The sequence below is a fragment of the Erinaceus europaeus genome, chromosome 11, assembly GCF_950295315.1.
Source record: "Erinaceus europaeus chromosome 11, mEriEur2.1, whole genome shotgun sequence".
In the NCBI taxonomy this organism is placed as follows: Eukaryota; Metazoa; Chordata; class Mammalia; order Eulipotyphla; family Erinaceidae; genus Erinaceus; species Erinaceus europaeus.
In genome coordinates, this window is record NC_080172.1 from 102,552,250 (window position 1) to 102,559,461 (window position 7,212).

The window sequence follows — 7,212 nt, forward strand, 5'->3', positions numbered from 1 at the left end:
TCTTGTAGACTAATTTGACTCACTGCAAATTTTCCAGGAACTTATTCACTAACCAAAGAATTAGACCAGCAGCACAATCCCACCCTGACAGTGACTCTAGCTTTCAATTCTTTATTTGATACCTGGACTTTTAAATAGCCAGAAAGAACTGAAGAAAAGAAGAAAGAATTCTTTTGTTCCTTATACAACTAGAAGATGAATTAAATCATCATTTCACACCTAATAAATAGACTAAAATGCCTGGAGAAGTTAAATAAATATTAAAGAAAATGAAATTTTAGATTTACTTTCTGATCACACCTTTGTTAAAAATATGAAGATTGAGAGCTTGAGTTCTCAAGAATTCTCCCAGCAGCCACCCCTCTTCTTCTTCCCGCAAGTGGCCTTAGGTGACCCCCCCACAACGGTCTGCTACTCGCTTGACCCAGAAAACCCAACGAAATCATGCAAGTCAGAAGGCTCAAACCTCCGTGTGCATTTCAAGAACACTCGAGAAACTGCCCAGGCCATCAAAGGCATGCATATCCGAAGAGCCACCAAGTATCTGAAGGATGCCACTCTACAGAAGCAACGTGTCTGAAAGGGAAACTAAAAGCAGGACCTGACCAAACTGTAAGTAGGGCACCAAAGTAAAAGCCCTGTGGTGAGGGGTAGACATGCAGCTTCCTGGGCCAGTGGGGGGAGGGAGTGGATGGGATGGATGGGTCACAGTCTTTTGGTGGTGGGAATGGTGTTTATGTACACTCCTAGTAAAATGTAGTCATATAAATCACTAGTTAATTAATACGAGAGGGGGAAAATTAATTGTATGTCTCAATGTTTTTCAAAACACAAACTGAATCTTTTAAATATATAGGCTGTGTAATTGATATGCAGACTCTCTCAAAAGCCTAGACCAAGTAGATCAGAAGCAACCAATAGCACAGCTATATACAAGATACTGGGTACTGTACAGCAAACCCTAACAAAAGGACTTTTCAAAGTTAACCCAATTACCAAATAATGTGATGATAACATTAACTATTAATTATCGATTGTCTTTTTGAACCCTAAGACAGCAGGAACCTCACATCTCCACTATAGAGCCTCTACTTCCCCCAGTCCTGGAACCCTTGGATAGGGCCCACTTTCCCGTATGCCTCTCCCAATCCATATCAAATAATATTGCATCCGCTGATCACAACCTAACCAACACAACGATTGCCACCTCAACATGCTTCAGCTCAGACTGTGTCCAGAGACTTCACGTGTGGAATGACAGCCCTTCAGCTTCATTACTCGGGTGAGACCTTTCCTTTCATAGTATACTCTAATTCCATCTCAGGTGGTTCACTTTCTAACAAAGTACCAAAACCTAGATATACACCAGTTTTTGTGAGAGAGAGCATATGTTCACACGTATCCATAAACTACTGCAAAATATATACCTGAAAGCAGAAGTACACTAGAGTTTGCAGTGAGTACCTCCCTAACACTTCCTCTCCACTATTCCAAGCTTTGGGTCCATGATTGCTCAACAATTTGTTTGGCTTTGTATGTTAACTCTCTTTTCAGTCATCAGGTTCCAGATGTCATCAGGATGCCGGCCAGGCTTCCCTGGACTGAAGACCCCACCAATGTGTCCTGGAGCTCAGCTTCCCCAGAGACACACCCTACTAGGGAAAGAGAGAGGCAGACTGGGAGTATGGACCGACCAGTCAACGCCCATGTTCAGCGGAGAAGCAATTACAGAAGCCAGACCTTTTACCTTCTGCAACCCACAATACCCTGGGTCCATGCTCCCAGAGGGATTGAGAATGGGAAAGCTATCAGGGGAGGGGGTGGGATATGGAGATTGGGTGGTGGGAATTATGTGGAGTTGTACCCCTCCTATCTTATGGTTTTGTTAATTAATCCCTTCTTAAATAAAAAAGAAAAAAAAAAAGAAGCAACGTGTGACACTCGTCATTACAATGGTGGCATTGGTACGTGTGTCCAGGCTAAACAGTGGGGCTGGACTCAAGGTCAGTGGCCCAAGAAGAGTGCTGAGTTTCTTCTGCACATGCTTAAAAATGCAGAGAACAACGCTGACCTTAAGGACCTAGATGTAGATTCCCTGGTCATTGAACATATCCTGGTGAACAAAGCCCCGAAGACGAGGAGCGGAATTTACAGAGGTCATGGTCGCATCAGCCCCTACATGAGCTCTCCCTGCTACATAGAGATGATCCTCACTGAAAAAGAGCGGATTGTCCCTAAACCAGAGGAAAAGGTTGCACAGAAGAAAAAGATATCCCAGAAAATGAAAGAAAAAAAAACTTATGGCCCGGGAATAAATTGAACATAAAATAAATGTAACTGAAATTTTTAAAAAAATATGAAGATATTAATAACTATTATTTTAAGTAGTTAAATAGATATGTTGTCTATCTGGCAAAATTTCTAAAAGATACTTTCATAAAATTTATTTGCTTACTTATTTTGCTTGTGAGACATATCATGTTATAAAGAAATTTAAGCAGGGGTAAGCAAAGAGAAATGATGTACAATATCAGTGGTCAATTTTATCTTTATTTAAACATCTCAATACCAAGTTGTTCCCCTTCCTCCTTTCCTTCTAATCTCTCCTTGCTCCTCACACAACACTCATTTCCTTATAATCTCCCTTTTCCACCTATTTCCCATATAAAACATCCTGTTTTTTTTATATTTGTTTACTGAATAAAGGCAGAAATTAAGAGGGAAGGGGGAGGCAGTGGAGAGAGTAGAGAGAGAGATGAAGAGAGAGAGAGAAAAAGAGAGATACCTGCAACACTATCTCACCACTTGTGAAGCTTCCTCTCTGCGGGTGGGGGCCAGAGACTTTAACATGGACCTTTGCACATTATAACATTTGCATTCAACCAGGTATGTCACCACCCAGGTCCCCAAATCATTCTATTTTTAACTGACTTTAACTCAATATTATAGATTTTAATAATATATTTAATGAAAGCAAATTTCCATCTCTATACATATTTACTATTTAATAATCCCACACAGTAATTCTCAGAACATTGTTATTAGAGAATTCCACTTGGTAATTGTGCAACCTACCTTCAGAACTTGTTTTTCTTAAGATCACTTGTTATCTTAAGAACTTTGTTTTAGGGGGTGGAGCCAAGATGGCAGCTTGGAGACAACACCTGAGTGAGCTCTGCAAGAAAACTCCTTTCGGGAGTCGGACTGTAGTGCAGACTGTGCTAAGCGCAGGTGGCGCAAAGCACAAAGACCAGCGTAAGGATCCCAGTTAGAACCCTGGCTCCCCACCTGCAGGGGAGTCGCTTCACAGGCGGTGAAGCAGGTCTGCAGGTGTCTATCTTTCTCTCCTCCTCTCTGTCCTCCCCTCCGTCTCTCCATTTCTCTCTATCCTATCCAACAATGACAACAACAATAATAACTACAACAATAAAACAACAAGGGCAACAAAAGGGAATAAATAAATAAAATAAATATAAAAAAAAATAAAAAAAAAAGAAAACTCCTTTCAACCAGGGAATTTTAGCCACCAGGTTTCAGATGCTACCATGATGCCAGCCTGACTTCCCTGACTGGTAAGGCAGACAACCTTACCAATGTGTCTTGGAGCCCTGCCTCCCCAGAGCCCTGCTCCACTAGGGAAAGAGAGAGACAGGCTGGGAGTATGGATGGACCTGCCAACACCCATGTCCAGTGGAGAAGCAATTACAGAAGCCAGACCTTCTACACTGTGCACCCCATAATGATCCATACTCCCTGAGGGATAAAGAATAGACAACTACCAACAAATAAAGAAACTATCAAGGGAAGGGTTTGGATATGGAATTCCAGGAGTGTTAATTGTGTGGAAATGTACCCCTCTTATCCTATAGCCTTGTCACTATTTCCATTTTATAAATAAAAATGGAAAAAAGAACTTAATTGTAATGACTTATCCAGTGAGAATTATCTGTTGTGTTGACTTGCCACAACCCCTTCTTCTGCACTGTGCAAAATAAGTCACAGAAATATGTCCTAGTCACATACATGGAAACTAGCCCAGGGATTTGGATTCTTCGACAATAAGATATTGATAAACCCAGTCACAGAACTGTAAAGTGGTGGACGTATTACTTGTCGAATTTCAGAGATCCTTAGAATATTGCTAAGATGGAATGAACACGCCAGTAAAAGATCATCTCTTGAGAGATTTGATTTTTTAGAGTTACCAACCATGCAGAATAGAAATCACTTTGCAAAATTTCCAAATTAGAAAAAAAAAATGACTTCTAGAATAAATTTGGAATACTATATTGCATACACAGTATTTTTTGATATTCCATTACTCTGTCCATAGGCTGTGCAGACAGGTAGTATCAGGAGGAAAACATTTCTTCCACTGGACCAGTGGCAGAGGTATAATTTGTGGGACATCAATTCACTTTCAGCTACTAGTTGTGCAGGAAGAGCAAAAGAAAAGTATTAATGTGATACATCAATGCCTTTGGAAATTGGGAGAATAATTAAGTTCTTCCTTGGCTTTCATTAAATAACACAGTTTGCCATTATCTATAACCACCAAACTCCTATGTACACCTTGGAGTGGTGTCTTTATGAGACATACAATGAGAAGTCCCCAAACATGAGGCAAAATTTTATCAGATGCAACCTAGAATATCAGTAATATAATAATATCAGAGTTGAGGACAGGACTACAAAGCTGTATCAGAAAAAAGAGTAGCTCCCAACTATGGGAAATGTATATAAATACCATTAGCTGTAAACCCCATCGATCTGATGTGGGTCCCTTGTCTATTGAGATTCACCACAGGAGCATGTGTAGCCTCTGCATCTTTTAGGTCTGAGCTCACATTCCATGGTCATAGCTGGGAACATTCTAGGATGCATTTATTTCAGGACCATTCCTTCTCAAGTGGCAGAGTGTGTTGACCCAAGCTCCCTTCAGAGAGTGGGGCAGTCCTTACCATTGTTGTTCCATACTGAGGACAAGGTCCTGTAGAGGCCCACAAGAGGGTTTAGGATGTTCCTGATGGAGATGACCAGTGATGATGGAGAGGGGGATCTGTTAAGAGGTCTAGGCCCATCATATCTATATGGGAATCCCAGGATTCCCCGAATAGAGTCCCAGATGATGGAGTGCCCTGGAAGTGACCAAAAGGGCCATCATTAAAGTGTGTCAGTCTCTTGTCCTTTTCCAGATTTCATAGTCTTTACTTTATCTGACAATGTTAGATTTAGAGTGATAGAAGGAAGTGAAATAGGAAGTAGGCGAGGAGGATAATTAGGTCTAAGTAGAAACTATTTGATTCAGTACTTTATGGTGTCTTTTTAAAGTCTTTCTACTTGCTTGCTGCACTTATTGAGTCACTGCAAGCCATTGTGAACTTTTACTTTTACTGCAAACCTTTGTGAACTTTTACTTTTAAGGTATATATTTTCCCCTTACCTAAGGGTATGTGTGCACATGATTGCGCATATTTCTAAGGGTTCTGATGCAGTCTGTTTTACTTTGAGAAAATAAAATGCAACATTGGAAGAAGTTATCAAATGCCTACTATGTACTCAGGTTCTGTACTAGACATAGTATGGGATACTGTCAACTCTTGAAAGGCTTCCAATTAATGTTTAACAGAGATGAAAAAGTTATTAATAATATAGTATGAGAGATCATTCCCAGTGATCAATAGCAAGATCACCCAGTAGATTCCACAACTGACCATATCTGTGGACTCATGTTGTACCCCCTAGGTACCATATAGAAACACCTGTACAGAGGAAACTTCACCAATGGTGAAGTAGTGCTGTGGTATCTCTTCTACCACCCATTTTTCTCCTTCACTCAGTATCTGAAGAAAATAAGAAAGAAGAGTATGCTGAAGTTACATAATCATTTAGTCCAAAGGCCCATAAACCATGATGGAAAAAAATATATACATCCCAGATAAATGGGAATTTTGAAGGAATTTAGAAGCAGGGGGGAGAACAAGGTATTAAAGAGTGGTTTGAAAAATCTTAACATAGAAGTGAAATGTAGATAGTGATTAGTTGATTCCTTAAGTTGTGTCTAGAGTTCAGAGTGGAAGCGAAATACAAGTGCAGAATGGAGGCCAGAGGACCTGGGAGAGAGTGTAATGGCTATGCAAAAAACCTTTCATGTCTGAGGAGGACCTGGGAGAGAGTGTAATGGTTATGCAAAAAACCTTTCATGTCTGAGACTCTGAGGTTCCAAGTACAATCTCTGGTGTCACTATAAATCAGAACTGAGCAGTGCTCTTGGTAGAAGAAGAAGAAGTAGAAGAAGAAGAAGGAGGAGGAGGAGGAGGAGGAGAAGAAGGGAAGAAAAGGAGAAGGAGAGAAGGAGGAGGAGAAAAGAAAAGAAAAATTATATATGGTAGAGCAAAAGTTCAAAAAAAAAAAAAAAAACCAAGAAGGTAGAGGGTAGATAGCATAGTGGTGATGCAAAGAGACTCATGCCTGAGGCCCCAAAGTCCCACATTCAATGCCCCGCACCACCATAGGTCAGAGCTGAGCAGTGCTCTGGTAAAAAAAAAAAAAAAAAGAAAAGAAAAGAGAGAAAGAAATAAGAATGAAAGAAAAGAAAAAGACAAGAGAAGACAAAACATTTTAAGTTTACTTGATTTTTCAAATATTGGTGGACAGAAGTGCATATGCTCTGCAGTTTTGCTAAGTGCTGTGAACATCATTTTACTTTTATTCAGAAGATTTTACCTAACCTTGATGAAATATTGCTGACTTCAGAGAAGAGATGTAGTTAAAAAAAATAGAGGGAAAGTCAGGAAAAACCTTGGTTTCTCATATTATATTCCATCCTCCTGTCCATAGCCAGGTAATAAACCATTGCATGGTCTCTAAGAAAAAATTCAGTGCTGATACTGGAAGTTGATATGTCTTGTCAAGTGTCAGTGGTATGTATATAGAATGTGAAGCTTAAGGTGAAATGTATAATCTTCTTTTTTTGAGTTTTTTTTTTAATTATTGGATAGAGACAGAGAGAAATTGAGAGGGGAGGAAGAGAAAGAGAGGGAGAGAGAGACAGAGACACACCTGCAGCCCTGCTTCACCACTCATGAAGCTTTCCTCCTGCAGGTGGGGACCAGGGGCTTGAACCCAGGTCCCATCACACTGTAATTAATGTTTGTGCTTAACTAGATGCACCAGCACCTGGCTTGAGTTGGTTATCTTAAGAGCATGTCA

At 40.2% G+C, this 7,212-nt stretch overlaps 1 pseudogene; it reads left to right on the forward strand.

Moving 5' to 3' along the window:
* The first annotated feature begins 407 nt into the window (after positions 1-407).
* LOC103116737 (large ribosomal subunit protein uL22-like) lies at positions 408-2,331 on the forward strand (annotated as a pseudogene).
* The last annotated feature ends 4,881 nt before the right edge of the window (positions 2,332-7,212 follow it).